Raw genomic sequence first — 20,088 nt, 5'->3', positions numbered from 1 at the left:
CCGGGGGCTGGGGCTTCGAGGGCGCCGCTGCCCGCGGTCCCATTTTACGGATGCGGGAGGGTACGTTTTCCTGCAGCCGGGAGTTCCGAGGCCGGTCTTTCATTCCAGAACATCCTGCTTCTGCGAGGAGGAGCCTTCAGCGGCTATAGACTGCTACACTGTTTATTCTTAATTAACTTAGTGATGGTAGTAATCATGGCCCATGCTGGGCTCTGCCTGCATCATCTGATCAGAACCTCAGGACAACCCACAAGATAGGTGAAGTTAGTCCCATTTATTAGATGAGGACGCTGAGGCTCGGAGATGTAGCAAGGCTGGAACCACCTTGTTACTGCTTAGCCTGACCCCCTTACCGACACCCCCCCCTCCCCGCCCCCAACACCATGGGTAGCAGAACACTGGCATTTACTGTCAGGTGCCCTCATGGACATGAAAGACTATGGAAGAAAGTCAGAGGACCTTGATTCTCTGTGTTCTCTTGGGCTAATCCCATCATCTCTCCAAGCTCATTGTCCCCTCTGTATCCTGCCTCCTGACCCCACCTAGGCAAGGCTGCCCAGACCACAGAATTTTGAATATAAAAACCCCTGGGTGTTGGCTTTCAAACTTGCCCCAGACCTTACATCTTCAGGTGGCTGGAACCACTCAAAGCCACTTTCTGAGAATGAGGAGGAATCCTTCCCAGTAAGCTCCCCCAAATGGCTCCTGGCTCATCCTTCTGGGGTCACACTGAATGGCTTCACCCTTTTTCAGTTAAGATGGCCCCTACCTGGCCCCATCTGCTCTTTCCAGGCCAGGCACTTCCAGTCCTCTCAGCTGTTCCTCATGTAGCATGGTTCCAAGCCCCTTCTCTTGTTACCTGCCTCTGGATGTCAGCCTCAGCTCCTCCCACTGTAATACAATGCCCTGGCATGAACTAGCACAGGATACTAAATGTATCTGTTGCAAATATTGGGAAACCTCATCCAAAGTGACTTAAACGAAAAAAGGGGATTTATTGGCACATGTAACTGAAACACTTGTTGTGCCCAAGATTGCAAATCCGAGAAACCACCGAGGAGCCGACACCGATGTAATCACATGAGGGTTTAATCACAAGCTCGAGCCTGGGCCCAAGTATACGATGCAGCCGAGCAGAGACTTGGACCCCGAGACTAAGAAGCATAGTAGTGTTAGGGGTCCGTGGCCAATGAGATTGTAACATACGTAGAAAGGTGCACAGTTATGTCGGTCCACACGCAGGTGGCCAATTGAATTACGATTCACCCTATAGTGACCATTTGAACTAGCCTATTATTCTAGTTAGAATTGGTGCGCAGGTTTGGCGGGCAAAAGAGGGGTTTTCATTCCTTGGCGGTTAAAGGTCAGAGGTCCCACATTCCTATGTGTGCTGGTTTCTGGTAAGGATGTGCTTAATAGCTAAACTAGGGTGAGGGAGTGCCTTAAACAATAGGCAGGTCATGTGGGGGATTTTACATGAGATGGCAGGTGTAGCACAAAATGGAGTTAGTCCTGCTCTGCTTGTCCAGGGGTAGGGGATTTTTGTTAGATTTCCTGGGTCCCACAGACTGGGAGTAGGCTAGCTTCAGGCATGGTTGGATCTAGGAAGACCCATGTGACCTGGATCCATGCCTCACCTCTGCTCTTTGGGTGTTGGCACCATTCTCCGACAGCCTCTCTCTTCACAGTCCCAAGGTGGCTGCCACAACTTGCCAGGGCTACATTCTTGCAGGCCCAGTCCAGGGGGAAGGAGAGAGCATGGCTTCCCTCAGCCATCCAACAAATGTCCTGCTCCTTCCTCACTCGGCCTACTCAGGTGCTATGCCATGTGAGCCAGTCCCCGCTACCAATGGTTGTAGTTATGCAGTTTAGCTTGGGCCCAAGCCACCTATGCCACTGTCCAGCTTGTCCACTGAGGAGAGGGGCACATTGGTCTCAGATTTAGCCAGTGTGCCATCAATACAGGTTACCCAAGTATTTAATAAAAATGCTGAAGAGCACCAAGGACACAGCTTAAGGCTCAAAGCTAAAGACCTGAGTTTGGATCCACCTTAGCTATTTAATCAGGGGTGTTAGAAAACAATGTGGGCCATTCAACGGGTTTTGCATTTCCTTAAATGTGCTGTTATCTAGTTCATGTATCTCCATTTGCAGATCCTGAGATATTTTATCAGGCTGAAATCCAGACACACTGTTTCCAGTCTGGCCCTGATCTACCAGAACAGTAACTCTATAATGAGAGAAGCTGATCTGGAGGGAAGGGTCTGTGGGAGTCGCAGAATGTCTCTGTGTGTCCCTACTTTCCAGGGTCATCTGTAGCTGACAGAAAAGCTCCACTGGAATCATGCCTGGTTTGCATTGGGTCACCAGGCTGTGGCCCCTTCAGTGGACATTTGTTGGCTTTTGATTTGTCCGGCTTCCATTCCTGGTCCCATTAGGACCCTATGATCTCTCCCTTTTTGTATACAGCCTTAATGGGGATTTGGGAGGGGAGGCTAATCTCAACAGCAGGGCCCAATGAGAATGTGAGTCATTTCCCTAGCCTGTTTCCTTTCTCACTTCGTGGCCTGCTTTTTAAGCCTCTTGTCCCTTCTCTCAACAACCCAATTTCTCGCCAGTACTTTCCCTTTTTCGCTTAAATTTGTGAGAATCAATTTTATTGCTTGCACTTAAAGAACCCTGATGCATTCACCAAAACCAACTTGCCTCCTCTTCTGAAAACTAAACTGGAGCTCATGCATCTCCTTCCCCATAACCGCTCCCACTCCCACTTCCTCAGAAGTCAGCATGAGGTCCCCCTGCCAGCACCTGGGGTGGGTTCTGTCTGGCCCAAAAGACCCACACTCATTCACAACAACCACTCGGCCTCTCTGATTGTGCCTTCTCTTGATTTCAGTGCTTGCTTGCTTGCCTTTCTTTCTTTCTTTCTTTCTTTTTTTTTTTTTTTTTGAAGACTTTATTCATGAGAGAAACAGGCAGACACACAGGCAGAGGGAGAAGAGGCTTCCCCGCAGGGAGCCTGATGTGGGACTCAATCCTGAGCCAAAGGCAGACATTCAACCACTGAACCACCCAAGTGCCCTGATCTTCAGTGCCTTCTTACTAGAGTTTGTTCCTCCACTTCAGTGTCCTCAGCTGCAAAATGGGTGGGATGGGGGGTTGGTGGGAAGGCCGGCTTCACTGAACACCCCAGTCAGCAGGCCTGCCCTTTCATGCTCTTCTTCCTGTACCAGGTGACTTTGGCATTTCCCACAAGCCTCAGCTGGATCTGATCTCAGCCTTCCCTGCATGCCTCTCTACTCCATGGCTCTTGGTAGTGGTTTTATACTTGGATCAAGGCCATCTTTCCATGTTGGTCATGTGTGATCAGAATCTGAGCCTACCAGGTGTCTCAGAGCTTCTCTGACACTGTTCTAGAGACCTTCTTTCTCCAGATCCTTTGGGATCACACAGCCAGAGGTCCATTTTTGAGACCCATTCCTCTCAAGACCCCTTTCCTTTGAGATCCCTGGGCTCGACTGGGGGGCCTGTCTTGGTGTGAATCTCCTGAAGCCCACCACCCAAAAGCCAGGATGCCATTCTGAGGATGGTCAGCATTCCCTCCCCAGCAGTTATATGCTGCTAAATGTTTAACACTTGGCACTCTGGGATAGCTGGCGGGGTGGAGGTGGGGGCTGATTTGCCAATTTCCAGGGTGTAAATACTCCCACTATGGCCTATTTTAAGATATCAATGTGATGTCAACTGGCTTGCAAAATTCTAGAAATTTTAATGATGGCTCTCTCTCTCTCTCTCTTTTTTTAGATTTATTTATTTTAGAGAGAGAACATGTGTGTGCTCGTGAGCAGGGGAGGAGCAGACAGGGAGAAGGAGAGAAGCAGACTCCCCACTGAGTGGGGAGCCTGACTTGGGGCTGGATCCCAAGAACCTGAGATCATGACTTGAGCCAAAATCAAGAGTTGAACGCTTCACTGATTGAGCCATCCATGCGCCCCAGTGATGTGCTCTCTTTAGCAAAGGTGAACTGGCTCTAGTGCACTGCTATTCCCTGGTCACCCCAAGGAAGGGAGTGACATAGGCTCTTTGGGCCTCTGCCTGTAGGACCCATTGATCTCCCCAGGCTTCAAGGGGCTGCTGCTCCTACTGGACACCAGGCTGGCTCTTTGGTGGCTGAGCGTGAGGGTTACTGAGGCTCTAGTGCTAAAAGAGCTAGGGTTCTGCAAGTGACGGTGTGGCCTTGAATCTTAAACTAGGTGACCTTAGGTAGGTGACTTCTTCGGCTCTCTGTGCCTGAGTTTCCTCATCCAGAAAATATACATAATGAAAGGTTCCTGCCTCATAAGGCTGCAAAGAGTAAATGAGGTATTCGTGGAACAATGTAGCCCCAAGCCAGGCCCTCAGTGAGTGCTCCGTAGGTGGGGGTTGCAGCCTGTCCTATGTGGAGGGCAGTAAGCAGGCCCACTTTGGGCATCCCTCTATGACCACACCCCTGAATGTGGGGGGAGGGGAGCACCAGGTCCCTGGTTGCCAGTGCTGGCAGAGAGCCTCAGGCGCAAGACCCCACAGGTCTAGAATCGTGGGAAGGTGCTTATTCTGGGGTACACGCTTTCGGGGAAGGGTTTGAGAAGGAAGGTTGCCGCAGTGAAGGATGACTCATCCCCCAGTGACTTGGACAGGTAGGCCTGATGATGGCCTGGAGGCCTAAGGATGAGCAGAGCAGAGAGGTGACGGGCCACAGTGACATTTGAGAGCCTAGATGGGCCTGACAGGGGTAACCTACTGCTGGCCTGCAGACTGGATGGACTGTGGCTGCAGGGCTTGTTCCTGGCTCCCCCCATCTTCTGCCCCTGAGTTCCAGGGGCCCTGAGGCCAGAAGGAAGGGACTTCACTTGGGACCTTGGCATGTGGTGGGATTGGGCCAGACAGTAAAGGAATGGGGGAGGACACAGGCATTCCCCTGTGCCAGTATGTGTACACGGGAGCCCAGCTGGAGCAGACAGTGCCTGTGGGAGACCAGCAAGCAATAGGCTGGCTACATTGTTGAGCTCGGGGGTGACAGGAGGTGAGTGGTGTTTAAGGAAGATTAATCTGGCAGCGCATGGAGGATAGATGGGAGCAGGGAGAGGCTGGAGGCAAGGAGACCAGTCAGGAGGCTGTGGTGGTCATCCAGGCAAGAAATGATGAGGTCCCCCTTCCCAGGGAGCAAGCAGCAGGGATGGAGTAAAAGAGACAGATGTGGGAGCCATTTGAAAGGAGGAGCCTCTGGCTGTTACATGTGGGGTGCAAGGGCCAGGAAAGAGGCAAACGTGATTCAGGAGCTTTTGAGCCAGGGGAAGTGATGTCAGAAAGAGAAAATGGACTGGGAGCTGTGTAATGGATGGGAGAGAAGCCAAAAGAGCAAGAAGGCTCCACAGTACTGTGGCCTCCAAGTGGGAACTCTACGTGCCAGGCCCTATCCAGAGCATGGCCATCAGTCTGGGCACTCTGGCCATAAGCAACAGAAACTGCCTCTGGCCAGTGAGTGAGCAACAGACTTTTTTTTTTTTTTTAAGATTTTACTTATTTATTCATGACAGAGAGAGAGGCAGAGACACAGGCAGAGGGAGAAGCAGGCTCCATGTGAGGAGTCTGATGTGGGACTTGATCCCCGACCCGGGATCACGCCCTGAGCCGAAGGCAGATGCTCAACCGTCGAGCCATCCGGGTGTCCCAAGCAACAGACTTAAAGTCATGTCCTAAGGGAGAAGTCCTCAGAGGTGTGGGTGCTGATGGGGTTGTGCTAGTTAATTTAAGGCACTGAAGGCAGGAGGGGAAAATGGATTTTCCCCTCCGTGTAATGGATTCTGTGTAGCCCCAGAAGGTAGGGTTGGGACCAGCAGAGGGAAGATGCAAGAGGCTGAGAAAGACCTTCCTAACAGGTGGTGACACAGGTAGTCTTAGCAGGCAGTGAGCTCCCTATGGGGTTGCGGGGGGTGGGGGTGGGGGTTGGTGTTGAAACCGGCCCTATTGAGGCCTCCCAAGGAGACCAGGGATGGGAGGCAGGTGGCCTCGGTAAGGCTCTGTGGTGAAGGGCAAAGACTGGAGCTCCAGAGCTGACTTGGACTCTACTCTCAGCCCCACCCTTACGCATTGTCCTTGAGAAGTTTCTTGCCCTTTGGGAACTGGGCTTTCTGGCAGGTTGACCCCATCTCATGAGATGTTGTAGCCTCCCTGGTGCCTGTACTTTTGAGTATTAAACACATTTCTCACAGGCACGGCACCTGTGCCCTTCCTTAGCTGACCTCCTCCCCATCGCCATGCCGTCCTATTGGGACTGCCAGTCCCGGGCAAAGTCCTGGGTGCTGTGATTGGTTCCGAGGGGCGGCATGACTGGTCAGGATTCTTCTCATGGCTTGTCCCACTTGAAGGTGGAGAGGTTGCCTTCTCTACCTCTGGGATTGGCAGCTGTGAGGATGCAGGTGGGCGTGCTAGGCCAGTGACAGCTGTTTCCCCATTGTGCAGAGAGAGTCTGCCCCTCGAGGGGAGTGAAGCTAATATATAGGGAAATCAGAGGGTGAAAGGGAAGGTTGTCCTGGTGGCCCCAAAGCCCTGGAGGCTCGGGTCTCTGTACCTTTATATCAGTCCCATAAGCTGTCCAACAGCCTTTCTGGCCCGTGAGCCAAGAACTTCCTGTTTTAGGCTTATGCCAGTGGAGGTTGGATATTGGTACCTGAAAAGGGCCTGGCACAGGAGAAAAACATGATGCTGTTGGCAAGGCACCCACCCAAAGGTGGCAATGTGCAGGGCGCTCAACCACCAGGCGGCAGATACGACATTCTAAAATATAGAGAATTCACACACACACAAATCCATATTTCTGGCTTCCCAGGAAAAATCCGATGGATGGGACCAAACCCATTTTCCTGGGTGGGAGCAGTGGGGACCACGCTGCCCCCTTGGCACGCAAGGCTGCATTCTCCACCCCATACACAATCTTGGCATTTGGCAGGATTGAGGGCCTTCGTGGGCACGTTCCTTCCCCTTCCCTCCCTTCCAGCTTGAAGAGCCTGTGGCTGGGGCCTTGCATTTCACCTGTTTCCTTTAAGGCCACAGCAGATCAGGTGGGGATGTCTCACAGACCCCTGGCAAGGCAGGACTGGCACTTTGAGATGCACTGAGAGGGGAGAAGTGGAGATGAAAGGCCTGTTCATAAGGAGCCAGCCATGGGCACCCTGAGCCCAGATCCCATCCTAAGGAGGGATTGGGGACCGCTGCCATTGGCATAGGAAAGGAAAATTTGGGAGGAGTTTCTGAGGAAGCCAGGAGAGTTTCAACTTTGGAGCAGGGCTGGGAGGCAGCTGCAAGGAAGGCTGCGGGTGGGGAAGGTGCGTGCAGGTGAGGCCTGGAGCTTCCTGGGACCTCTGCCTGAAAGCATAGAACCAGCGTTACTTCTCTGGTGTCTGGGGGAAGGCAGGATGCCAGGACTCAGAGGACACTCAGAAATTGTAGCGTTGGGGTGCCTGGAATTAGAATCAGAAAAGGCTCAGGTTCTGGTGGGCTCTTCAGAGGAGACACCTGAGCAAAGGGAGCCGGGCAGGGCCAGCTTGGTTGCAGAGAGGTGTTTGCAAAGCACTTTCACAGAAGCTCCCTGCAGGTGGACTCAGGTGAAGTGACCGCCCAGAGTCATATTGCAGAGCCAGGTGGCAGCCCCGGGCCCTCTGCGTGCCATCTGTGGAAAGGAGTGGGGCAGAAGGCCCAGGGCCCCAGTGAGCTTTGGAGGGAAATGGAGAGGCTGGACTGGGGGACAGGGCAAGGTGAAGGTGGGGGCGCAACAGTCACTAGGTGAACATGGATGGAGCACCTCCTGTGTGCCAGGCCAGGTGTTCTGCACCATAAATACGCAGTGAGGAAGGCAGGAACTGTCTCTGCCTCACATTCTAGTGGGAGGAGATGACCATAAATGAGCAAATTCAGATAATGAGGAATGTTCTTCAGGAGTTGGAAGGCAGGCAGAGAGGCCACATTGACCATGGGGGAGCTCACACAGGCATGTCAGGTGCTGGTTAGACTGGATAGTCAGATGTCTCGGAGGAGGTGACATGTGAGCTGAGACCTGAATGACAGCCAGGGCCAGCCGTGGGTGCAGTGGCCTTGGGTGGGAATGAACCTGGTTACTAAGGGGTCTGCTGTGGTCTGGGCACAGGGACGTGTGGAATTAGATGAAGAGAAAGCATAATGACAGTTCTGTGTTCATTCATGCTGTGTGCCCCCTTGTCTACCAGAAAGGCACAAAATTGCTGAAGCAGATCTGATGAGGCCAACAGGGGTCAGGAAGATGGCTAGGGGTGTGGCACAAGAGAGCCCAGGTCTGGGGTGGCTAGATGCTGCCATAGTCTAGGGGTCGGGAGGCCTGGGTCCCAATGTGGGCCCTGGGACAGATGTGCTCCGCTGCCTTGTCATGAAATGGAGCCTGTGATCCAGAATGACCCAGGCCTGGACTGTCCTGCAGTTGATCGTTAGGCAGGGGTGGAGAGAGGGCAGGGAGCTAGGAGGGTGGGAAGGGAAGGTAGGACAGGCCACTTCAGCGCTATTCTCCAGTCTCATCGCCTGCTTGCTCCTACCACCTTCCCAGACCAAATAGCCAACCTGTAATATGTGCCGAAGGAAGTCCAGTGAGGTTGAGATTCATTCTCTTTTCAAGTACTTAAGATAAGTACATATATACACATATTTTTTACTTGGAGTGAAACTCACGTAACATAGAATTAACCATTTTGAAGTACGCAACTTAGTGGCGTTTAGTACATTAACAATGTTTTACAACCATCAGCTCCGCGTAGTTCCAAAAGATGTTCTTCACCCCAAAGGATACCCCATTAGCAGTCACTTCCCATCCCCCAGCCTCCAGCCCTTGGCAAACACCAGCCTGCTGCCAGTCCCTGTGCCTTTGCCTGTTCCGGGTACTTTTCATGTAAATGGAACTGTACGGCATGTGGCCTTTTGTATCTGGCTTCTTTCACTTAGCATAATGTTTTCCAGGTTCATCTGTGCTGTCACATGTATAAGGTACATCATTCCTTTTTTTGGCCGAATAATACTCCATTGTATGGGTAGACCACATTTTGTTTCTCTGTTATCATCTATTTGGGTTGTTTCCACCTCTTGGCTATGGTGAATAATGCTGCTTTGAACACTCCCGTGTATTTGTTTACCTTTCAGTTCTCTTCGGTAGATACCTAGGAGTGGAATTGCTGGGTTGTATGGTAATTCCAGGTTTAATTTTTTTGAGGCAACACCAAATCGTTTTCCTCAGCAACTGCACCATTTATGTTCCCACCAGCAATTCATAAGGGTTCCAGTCTCTCCATATCCTAATGCTTATTTCTGATTCATTAAATCCTTGCAGAAATTGTTTTTCTCCTCTCCTGGTGCTCCTGCTTTGCTAATGCCTGAGTCTGTGTGGAGCCTGCCACCAGGCCAACCAGCCCTGCCCCGCGCCCGGTCTCAGGGTCCAAACCGGCATCACAGGGCAGGCCGAGGGGACCGGGGCAGCTGGGGGACACGCGATCCTGCCACAGGCAGTGGGTCAGGGAGGCTGTTGAGGTTGGGGCTGCCCCTCCCTCTTTCTCCGTGCGCACCCCCAGCTGGGAGCTGCCCTCGCCACCCCTCTGCTCTGTTTCGTGTGTCTCATCACCAGGATAAATGTAGCTACAAACAATGCGGCGGGCGGGGTGCTAATTTGTCAGACGCGGTGCGCGGCTGTGATTCCGAATACATTAACATTTTCACGTGAAATCATTTCAATTTTTAGTGATTAAGAAGTATTTGTTTTAAAGCATCAGGATGATCTCCTGCAGGCCTGGGGGCCGGCGGGGGCGGGGGCGGGGGAGCCCTCAGGTGCGGCACCATCGCTCCGGGCACCAGCACAGGCAGAGCTCACGCCAGTCATCCCCCTGCGCCTATCGGTGCCCGCCACAGGCTTCCCGGGTGCGGGGCTGGAGGTGGCAGGGAGTGGGCGTGTTGCAGGACAGGGCGTGGGGACCGTGAGGTCCGAGGGTCCCTTGAAGGTACGGGGACCCAGAGGCTTCAGCCCCTACTATCTTCTCACTCTTCTCCGTGTTATTCAAGCCTCACTGAAAGTCCCCTCGTCAGAAAGGCTCCCTTTGGCCCCCTGGCCCCAAGTGGCTGCTTAGCTTCTTCTGTCTTAGCTTCTTCATAGCACTTTGCAACATCAGAGATGACCTTCTTTATTGACTTGTTTACTTGTTTATTTGCTACCCTCTCCACACCCCCAACAATGGTGCGCAAGCTTCTTGAGGCACTTTGGCCTGCTCCCTGCTATATCTCCCCTATGCCTAGAACAAGCCTGGCACTAAATAAAAGCTCAGTATTTGTTGGATGGATGGATGGATGGATGGATGGAGGGATGGATGGATGGTTGGATGGATAGACAGATGGCTACAGAATGGGGCAGAAGACACCTCACCATACTGCACATCCTATCATCCTTGAATCAAGCTCTCTGTGACTTGAGGAAACCCAGCCCTTCCCGGGCACGCCACCTTTGGTGTGCCAGACTCTGGGCACCTGGGAAGTACAAGTTCATTAGCATTGGAGCTGTACTTATAGGCCTCCAACCCGCCCCCCAACTCTTTGTCATAACTCCCACTCTAGAACCTCTCTGTGCCTCCCTCTCTGGATGGATGGAAGCTGCTGTAAGGGGTTCTCAAGGGCTTTGGACAGATGGGGTCCTCGAGGTCCCAGCTGCTGCCAGCCCTCTTTTCCCCTCCCAGGGGCTCTCAAACAGGATGGCCTTCCCAGAGCAGCCCACAGGGCAGCCAAGGTCTGGGCATGAAGAATGTGCCTGCGGGGGCACTTGTGTGGCAAGAATCTGCTTCTGTACTAGCGTGTATGTGATATGAGGTGCTCAGAGATTTGCCAAGTGAGAATCAGGCTCCTGCTGGCCTCTCCCCACAATGGCTACACAGGCAGCCCTTCCTCACCCTTCCATACCTCCTAAACTTGTGTGGCCCTGCACCCTCCCCCCATACCCTCAGATAAGACTCCTCCCCCAACCTTACCCCAGTGAAAGGAAAATAACTGGAAGCTTTTATCGTTCAGCAGAAGCAACATCAGAAAACAATTATTGTTTTAATTACCTGCTGTCGCCGTACAAGACAGGGAGGTTGTAAAGCGCGATAAAATCTTTCATGTTAATGGACTGCCAGCCTGGGCCAGGGCACGATTTATGGGACTGCAGCTGGCAACTCCAGTCAGCTGGTGTAGAGCCCCCCAGGACCCCTCTCTCTTGTTCCTAAGGCCAGGTCCCCCATGCCAGGGGTGACATGCCAGCACCTACACAGGAGCATCCTGGAGGCTCCATTCCCTGCAGGGTGAACTTTGGATTGACCCCTCCTTATGCTTTGTGAAAGACATGCCAATGTTGGGCTAGAGCTGGAATTGAGGCCTGTCTCCCTAAGTAGGCCCTCTCCCCACAACACTGCTGTGGCCACCACCCTCATCCTCCAGCTACACAGGGCCATTGCCCTGGGCACCATCTTGGATTCCAGCATTGCCCGGAGCTGGTCTTCCCCATCAGCCATGCCACCTCGAACCTGTCTCCTGCTCCTCTGCCTCCCTCCACTTCTTAGAGCCTGACTGCAGGCCACTGCCTTCTGACAGAGAGCCTCCTCTGTCCTCCTGCCCTCAACCAATTCAACCTTACTGTTGTGCCTGCATTTCCCAAAGCCCCTGCTTGGGGAACCCCACCTCCCCCATCCCGTTTTTTTTTTTTTTTTTTTAAGATTTATTTATTTATTTATTTATTTATTTATTTATTTATTTATTTATGATAGACATAGAGAGAGAGAGAGGCAGAGACATAGGAGGAGGGAGAAGCAGGCTCCAGGCAGGGAGCCCGATGTGGGACTCGATCCCAGGACTCCAGGATCGCGCCCTGGGCCAAAGGCAGGCGCCAAACCACTGAGCCACCCAGGGATCCCCCACCATCCCCTGTTTTAAGCACTTTCACACATTTGCTCATTGAAGCCTCACAACAGAGATTTTGAGGAAATGCTGTCATTATGCTCCCCATTTTACAGATCTGGAAACTGAGGCATGGAGAAGTCAAACGGCTGTCCATCTGACTTCAGAGGGAGGGCTAGTCTGAAGAAGAGATGGAGTAACAGTTGTGAAGTGCTTGGGACAGTGCCAGGAGTAGAGTTCCCGGCCAATACATTTTAGCTCTAATAATAATTCTTGTTGCTGTTATTGCTGTTCAACCTGGAGGAAATCACTTAGCTGCTCTAGTTACACCTCACTTATCTATAAACTGGGGACATTGCTTACCTGTCCTATAGGATGAGGGCATCAAATAAGCCCGTGCCACAGCAAGTGGTTTAGGGCAAGATGTATGGTGAGAACTGAGGACCTGTTAGCTGCTGGCCTTGCTGTTGCCATGGTAACAGTGGCTGAAGTTGAGGCTATGAAGAGAAGTTGAGTCCACATTATGCAAGGCCCCTGATGCCACACCAAGGAGTTACAAGTCATTCCAGAGATAGTGGGCAGCTGCTGAAGATTTCAAATCAGGACACACGTGGGTTTTAGAAGGATCAATGGCTGAGAGAGCAAAGTTCAGAATCAGAATGATCCAGATGAGGGCTGACAAGGCCTGCGCCCTGGCTGTGGCCAGGATAGTCCTAAAGCCATGAAGAGCCAGTGCCAAGTGTGGGTCTGGTATGTGTGGTGGCCACTCTTGCCTAGAGCGTGCAGGTAATTGGCTAAGTCCCAGGGCATAGCAGAAATATCTGGGGCTGAGGCCAAGTCCAAGTAGGGAAGAGAATCTTTAGGCCATTGCCAGGGACTGGGGTGAGGCTTTCTCTGAGCAACCTAGGAGCCTGGCCATGTCTCCCCAACAGGATTGGATGCAGGCTGGGAGTCTGCATGGATGGCTTCGCTCATTACTTCATTCACTCACCCACCCACTCATTCATACATTCCTTAACTCATGTCCTCAACAAATGTTTGTCGAGCGCCATTTCTGTACCAGGCTCTGAGCTGGACCTTGGAGATGCTGGGAAGTATGGTGGCACCTTCCTGGAGCTGATGTTCTAGTGGAGGAGATGGGCAACGAGCCAGTGAGCAAATGAAGAAATGAAATAATTGCACGCTGTCAAGAGTGCAGAGAACAAAGAAGGAGCTGCGATGGGGGCCCACCGTCCTCTCTCCTCCTCTCAGTCCCTGGCCTGTCTGCCTGTGAAAAGTGGCTTGCAGCTCCCCGGCCCTGCCGAGATGCATGGTTGGCATTAGCGGCCCAGCCTGCCCAATACATCTCCCTGTCTTCTCTGGCTTACTTTCACCATTTTGGCTATCGCTTCAGAACTCTAAAATATTCCCCAGGGATATTAAAAGGGGCCATTCATTTAAAGATCTTTCTATGGAGCCTTCTTCTCTGAGGACTCTGAGGGAAAGAAAAATTTGAGGAGAGGGCGAAAAAGAGCAAGAGGAATCTGATTTCAGAACTCCCAAGCAGCAGGACAGATGCACTAAGGATCAGGGCCCAGCTTGCTCAGAGACATATCTATCCAGTGGTGTATGTGCCTTCCCCCCTTCCCTTTCACCTTCTGCTTGCATCTCTTTGGGAGTCTGAGCCCCCATGTTGCCCCCCAAGGGGGAAGCCATCCCCAGGTGCTGGAGAACAGTGTCCCAGATTATAATTCAGTCTGTGAGTGTTTTTCCCACCTCCCTCCCAGTTCTCTGAGGGGCCTCCTGTGTACTGCGAGGGCTCCTGTGGAGACAGCCTCCATGTAGTCTGTCCCCTGTGGCTGGGCCAGAGTAGCTAGTAAGCTGAACCCACCCCATGCCAGGTGCCTGGAGAAAACATACCAGTGTGGCAGCCCCAAGGCAGCATGGAATGCAGGAAGGTGATAAGCATGCTCTGGGCCATGGCTGGTTTTCATATGACTCTCTGGGCTGGGAGTCATCATCCCCTTGGGATTTCAGGCGGCAGCTACTTTCATGAAAGCATTTGGAAACTCTGGGTCCCTGCGTGGCTCTGTGGACAACCCCTACTTGCTGCAAGCAGCACGGCCAGGAAGAGAGGTGGTCTTAGGGTGTCTTGGTGGGGTAACATTTGATGAGGCTGGAAATGGGGCCTCTGGCCAGGGGCTGGCTTTGTATACCTAGTATTGATATGCCCGAGGAAATATGTGCCTATAGGTGAAGGTGACCTCACTATATGCTTGGAAAGCAGGGATGCCTGGACCCTGGGGGCTCAGGGTCACTTGCTAGGCTTGCCTGTTTTCTAAGTGTGAACAGAGGCTGCCTGCCCAGTCTGCTGTGTGGCAACTGGGCAGCTAGCTAGGCCTCTTACCCACGGCTGAGAGAGGTCCTCATCCAGGATTCTCTAACTACCCTAGTCCAAATTTCAGGAAATTCCCTGATCCCCTCCCAACAGTTCCAGATGCTCCAGAGTCTCTGATCCATTTCTCTCGTGTGCTGGCATTTTCCTGCCTGGCTCCATCCCCTTCCCTCCTGTCAAACATATGAAACCACTGGGCTTCTCCAAGGGCAATGCCAAGTTCCTTCTCAACACGCAGGTATATGAGTGAGTGTGGAGGGAAGCAGTGGGTGTGTGAGTAAACACTTGTATACCTGAACATTGGTATAAAGGCACCAGCAGGAGTATAAATGGATGCTTTGATAACAGATGTGTGTGCGTGTGCGTGTGTGTGTGTGTGTGTGTGTTTGTGCCCTCTGACTCTATCCTAAGTGTTCTGGGGTGTGGATCCCATGTGAAAATATATCTTAAAAATGGATTCATCTGTAATTTGAAGCAACTGTTTTATCATTGATAAGGAGCTGACAAAGAAAGGAAACAAAAGATCTGAATTAATAAACAGTGTTCTGGATAGAGAAGTGTAAGATGTGAGCTCAGCCAAGAATTGGAGCTAATCTTTTTTTTTTTTTTAACATTTAAATAAAAGATCTGGAAAAGAATGTGTACAGTGAAATCACCAAGTTTGCAGTTAAATCTAAACTCTCCTGGGTGGTAATAAAATGCCAAGCTGGTGAGGGATAAGCTCTAGGAAAATCTTATCTTGAAAGGCAGTGGGCTGGGCAGAGAATGGCCAGCAAGTTTTAGTTTGGAGAAAATAATGTGCATGGTGTCTGGGGGAGGGTATTTGAAGTTTCTTTCATAAAGAGGGACCCAGAAAGGCAATAGAAGGCTGGACATGGTTGGGAAGGGAGTTTGAAACAAACCATAAATGTTCCCTTCTCTTCACACATGAATAAAGGGTACCTGCATCCAACATTCTGACGTACTAGTGGTCATGCCTCCTCAGGAGAACCACCCACCCAAGATTGGGGGAACGTGGGTTTTATTACAGACTTAGGTGATCTGATTAATTCATTTCCCTTCCTTTACCCTCAGTTTGTATATCTGTGAAATGGAAGTAATGATCCCTGGGGCCTGCCTCACAGGAGTGTGAGAGAGACTGAGATCTCCCACAGATGACAATGTATGGGTAATTCTAAAGTTCAGTGCAGCCATGAGTGATTGTTATCAAGAGAGTTGTCATGAGAAGGGAACTGTCAGATAAAATCAGACTAGCCCACCTGGGACAACTTCAGGGTATAGAGAGAAGCTACATGGGCACATGGTAGAAATCTATAACATCAGGAAGGGAGGGTATAGAGGAGGAACACAGGCTCCTTCACTAAATCCTAGCCTGGAAGAACGAATCCCTCCCCACTCCTGGACCCCACCAAAGCTCAAGAGAGGTACGTTTAAAACCAATAACAGGAAATCCTGCTGCGCTCAGCAGGGAATAAACTTTGAAAATCATTTCCCCTAGAGGTGATACAGGCTGAAAATATAAATTGCTTCCAGAAAGGTTTAGATACGTTCATGGATGGCAGAGTCAGAGTGGTTCTTAGGCAAAATTAGAATGTTGGGAGGCCTCCACCCTGTGAGGATGATGTCAGAGAGGAAGTCCTGCCAGAGCCAAATGCCTGGGCCAGACCTAACAACCTAGTAGTCCTGTCTCTGTAGGTGTGTGTATGTGTGTGGGGGTGCTATATTTGTCCCTGATGACAGTAACTCCTCACTCTCCAATCCCCATCTGTTCAGAAACTTTACTTCCTCCCCAGCCCCTCATCCCCCATTGCTGTTCCCTATCCCCGCTCTCCAATTTCCACCTTCGCAGTGTTGACCTGTGCTCTATCTTGCCCCTTCCATCTCACCTGTCATCATAGAGTAGCCACACCCCCTCTCTCTGTGTACTGTCTTCTAGCATAGGTACCTTGCTTGGCAGTGCCCATGAGCCAGTGAGGACTGGAAGCTCCTGCCAGGCCCTCCAGTTAATGCTGTTGGCATGCAGCCTCTCTCTCCGGCTGCCTGCCCAGGGCCCATCTCTGCTTGGCTGCCTCTTGCAGGGTCCCCAGCAGAGGCTGACTGAATGAAGGCTGTCGTGCAAGCCCTTCAGGAACCCACAACCCTGGAGAGCTTGGGCACCAGAGGATGGGCTGATACCTATGGTGGGGACAAGGTTACCATCAGGAAACAGGCCTGCTTGGGTCTGGGCCAGGTTATCTGTCTCATGCAGAAGGTATTAGGGGACGGGGATTAGCATGGGGAGGCAGGGTTATGGAGTCTGCTCCCCCACCCTGGTTCTTTGATGCTCTGAGCCCTCCAAGTCACCATGGATGGGCTGTGTAGCTGGTTGTGGGCGCTCTTCTAGCACCACTGATAGTTGCTCCTCAGGTGGCGTGAGCTTTCCGCACCGCGGCCAGCTCACATGGTCGGAGGCCCCCTCTTGGGGCTGCTGCGCTGCCTACCTCTGCTAGCTCTCTCAGGTGGTCCCCGTCGCCATGGGCTCCTGCCCCATAGACTTCCACTGATGTTCCCAGAGCTTGCTTCAGGTGAGGTGGCCCTGCATGCCCATGGAAGGTGAACAGATTATGCCTTCTTACTAACCTGATTCTGCTGCTTAACTTCTGGAGGGAGCTGGGGAGGTAGGGAGTAAGGACTGGTGAGGCCCAATTCAGATGGTATTTTAGGATTCTAGGAAGCCAGTGCCATCCAGTCATGCCTCTGCTAAAAAACCTTCCATGGTTCCCCAGTGCCTGAGGAAATAAATAGTTCCCCAACCTGTCATTCAAGCCCCTGGTAAAATGTTGCTGCTCCATCTTGCCAGTCCTATCTTCGTGCCTCTCTTCTCATGTCTCCTACACTCCAGCCAAACTGGATTCTCAGCTAAGCATCTTTTGGTTGCAGTATGACAGAAAATTCAACTCAAACAGATTTAAACAGCAAATGGATGTTATTGACTCTTGTAACTGAAAAGCCCAAAGGTATGGCTGACTTTGGGCACAGCTTGATTCACTGGCTTAAAGCGTCACTCTGCAACTACTCTCTCCGTTTCTCTGCTCTGCCTTCTGTGGCATTGGCTACATCGTTGGCTTCCTCAGGGCAGCCCCCCAGCAACTCCATACTTTCCTTGTCTTGGTAACCAAATGAGTGTAGCAGCCCAACCCCCACATCATTCATTGACTGGCTCCCATGCCTCTCCCAAACCAATCACCAAATCCAGGACAGGAAACACAGTTGGTTTAAGCCAATCGGGGCCCACTTCTGGAGCTCATGGGGGAGTCATTTCTACCCAACACACACAGCTGAATGTAGAATAGTAAGCGGATCCCCAAAGAAGTGGTTTGGAACAATAGGAGAGATGGAAGCTGGGGAGGAGTCAGCAAGTGTCCAGTCACTGAGCACTTTATTTTCTTTGCTGCTTCCCTGATTTTGTACCTGCTGCTCCCGTCATCTCACCTGCTGATACCCTGTGCCACCTTCAAGGCCTTTCTCAAATGCTACTGCCTTCCTAACACCACTCCCATAACTCCTGTCAGGAAGTCATGTCTTCCTCCTCGGATCCCTCACTGCGCTTAGCTCGCTTCTCCCTTCTGTCTTCTCACCATTCCCTGATCTGCAGGCAGTGAGCGGAGTGGACATGCATCCCGGTGCACATGTGCTAGATGGGACTGGGTGATGGATGGCCGCTGTCACATTGGCTCGGTGGGATGGAATAACAGCATCGCTGCTCCACAGACAGGCCAGGAGGACTGGCTGGCTGTGCAGGCCCAGGGCTGTCCCTGATGGCCATGTCCACATGGCATGGGCTGTCCCTTGCTATCACGCCCAATAGAAGCTTGGGCTTAAAAAAAAAAAAAAAAAAGCTTGGGCTTACTCAGTCTGGGTAGTCTTGCCTCTGAAGCTGTCCTGGCAGTGCCAGTCTAAATGTGACAGGAAGGCCCATGTGAGTGAGAAGGTTGCCTAGCCTGAAAGTGGAGGCACTTGAGGAAGGATCAGACTAGGATCAGACACTAGGATCCAGGCAGCACCCTGGGTTCTTTTTCCTATTGTGGTTTCACTACCTCCTCTTTGTCCTCAGAATGTTCACTTCCTTCAGGCCTCTCCTCTCCGCATTGGCCAGTGTGGGGAGCGTGGAGTTGGTGGGGAAAGTGAGGAACCTGCCGGCCAAGGGAGAGAAGACTGGAGTTGAGTGCAGAGGGAGAGGGGAAGGAACACAGGCAGATATGAGGTGGGGCGGTGACAGGAGTTGGGCTGTGAGTCTGGGGAGGGACCAGAGCCATTATTCATTCCCACCACCATGCCTTACAGCTTTCCTCAGTGAGGTAACACTCACATCAGCACTTTTCCCTTTCAAGCTCTTGTTTTAATAACCAGTTATGCCCTGCCAGGGGCAGACCGCATCTCTTCATCTCTTTCTGTTTGATAGGGACCCTTACCCTGTCCAGGAGCCACTGATCTGGAGCAGACCTCTGAGGGCCAAGGGCTCAAGTGAGAGACAAGTAGGGATTCCCTGTGAAGGAGCTGGTGGGCAGGACAAGAGGGAGGCTTCTCCCCAACCTGGCCCCAGACCTTCCTGATAACCATCTTCTAAATCACTAAACAAGGGGATATATTACGTCCAGGCCAACTTCAGAGAAATCTTGTTCTGCAGTGGGACAAATGGGATCAGATGACAGGAAGACCTGTCCAGGTGCCCCCACATTGACAGCCTTGCCAAAAGACAGGTGGTGGTGGGGTTAGTAAGAGCTTCCTTCTTCCCTCAATCTCACCCTCCTCATCGATGTCCCCAGTCCTTAAGTGGCCAAGGTGGTGAAGGCTGCTGCTCTCTGATTCCTGCATTCTGGATATTTGGGCATGGGTTTCCTCACTGGAAAAGTCCATCCACAAGACAGAAGGTGTCTCAGTCCATTCAGGATGCTATAACAAAAAATACCACAGATGGCATGGTTTATAAACAGAAATATATCTCACAGTTCTGGAGGCTGAAAAGTCCAAGACGAAGGCACTGGCAGAGTCAGTGTTCCGTGAGGGCCTACTACCTGGTTCATAGATGGCCGTCTTCTCCCTGTGTCCTCACATGGCAGAAGGAGTAGCTGGCTCTCTGGGTCTCTTTTATGAAGGCACTAATCAATCCCATCCATGAGGGCTTCACACTAATGACCTAGTCACCTTCCAAAGGCCCATCTCCTAATACCATTGGGGATTAGGATTTCAACATATGAATGAGGGAGGGCCACAAATAGTCTATAGCAGAGGGGGATGAATGACTAGGCATTGAATGCATGCAGTGTGACTTGGTTGTGTGGTGAAAGCCTCAACAGGTAGTGGGAGTATTCTTTCCTCTTCCACCAAACTTGGTCCTGAGGTCAGACAGCATGGTAATGATCACAAAGCTAAAGTTGTAGGGGACACCAAATGTCTGCTCCAATTTATTTTCTTCAAGACACAGAGCTTCTTAGTGATACAATTGTGGGTGCTCTTTGCAGACAGGGATGTGCCAGAGTCTAAGGGACTTGTATGGGGCACACTGCTAGGTCAGAGTTCTGCCCCCTAACCCAAGCCTCACCCACGGCTAAACCCAGGAATGCTGTGAGAAGCAGCACATCCAGGGCCTTAGGACACACATCCTGGGCCAGGCTGCTAGCTCTGCCACTCGTAGAGATGGGACCTTGGGCAAGTTACTTCACCTCTCTGAACCTCATTATTATGTGAATAATGGTAGTACCTACCTCATG

The 20,088-nt window shown here is 51.7% G+C and overlaps 2 protein-coding genes across 5 annotated transcripts in view; one reads left to right on the top strand and one right to left on the bottom strand.

Moving 5' to 3' along the window:
* Positions 1–20,088, top strand: part of UNC5A (unc-5 netrin receptor A) — a 61,993-nt gene that overhangs the window by 7,504 nt on the left and 34,401 nt on the right. The window lies entirely within an intron of this gene.
* HK3 (hexokinase 3) overlaps positions 18,709–20,088 on the bottom strand; it is a 52,640-nt gene continuing 51,260 nt past the window's right edge. The window contains exon 22 of the mRNA XM_072824041.1: positions 18,709–19,270. The gene's annotated coding sequence lies outside the window, so the exon portion shown is untranslated. The remainder of the gene's footprint in view (positions 19,271–20,088) is intronic.

Source organism: Canis lupus, chromosome 4 (assembly GCF_048164855.1).
Source record: "Canis lupus baileyi chromosome 4, mCanLup2.hap1, whole genome shotgun sequence".
NCBI lineage: Eukaryota > Metazoa > Chordata > Mammalia > Carnivora > Canidae > Canis > Canis lupus.
This window is presented reverse-complemented; position numbering and strand designations above follow the sequence as displayed.